The sequence below is a fragment of the Myotis brandtii genome, unplaced genomic scaffold (genome assembly GCF_000412655.1).
Source record: "Myotis brandtii unplaced genomic scaffold, ASM41265v1 scaffold207, whole genome shotgun sequence".
NCBI lineage: Eukaryota > Metazoa > Chordata > Mammalia > Chiroptera > Vespertilionidae > Myotis > Myotis brandtii.
This window is the reverse complement of record NW_005357736.1, coordinates 1,296,023-1,296,317: the sequence shown is the minus strand read 5'-3', so window position 1 is coordinate 1,296,317 and position 295 is coordinate 1,296,023. Positions and strand designations below refer to the sequence as shown.

General features: G+C 67.5%; 2 protein-coding genes across 2 annotated transcripts in view; one reads left to right on the top strand and one right to left on the bottom strand.

Moving 5' to 3' along the window:
- The window catches only part of IFRD2 (interferon-related developmental regulator 2), a 21,682-nt gene that overhangs the window by 19,691 nt on the left and 1,696 nt on the right, over nt 1–295 (top strand). The gene's annotated exons all lie outside the window — the stretch shown is intronic.
- SEMA3B (sema domain, immunoglobulin domain (Ig), short basic domain, secreted, (semaphorin) 3B) overlaps nt 1–295 on the bottom strand; it is a gene marked incomplete at its 3' end in the record, with an annotated part of 9,768 nt that overhangs the window by 8,709 nt on the left and 764 nt on the right. The window lies entirely within an intron of this gene.

Sequence of the window (295 nt, the reverse complement as noted above, 5' to 3'; positions counted from 1 at the left end):
GTAGCCATCAGGGCTGCGGCTCCAGCTGGCCTCCTCTGGTCACGTGGGTACTGGGATGTGCTCCCTGGGGACTCAGGCATGGGGGGCGGGGGGGAGGCTGGAGAGAGCCTAACTGAGGCCTAAATCCCCTGACTCGCTGCCACCCAGGGGGTCTCCCCACCCACCCCAGCCTGGTCTCCAGCTCCCAGGGGGCCCCTGGCCCACCTTTTTGGAAAGATCAGCTCCTCCCTTCCTTGCCGGTTCCCCGGTCCTTCTGAGGGCCATGTCAGAGCTGAGGTGGAGGGGCCGAGGGCGG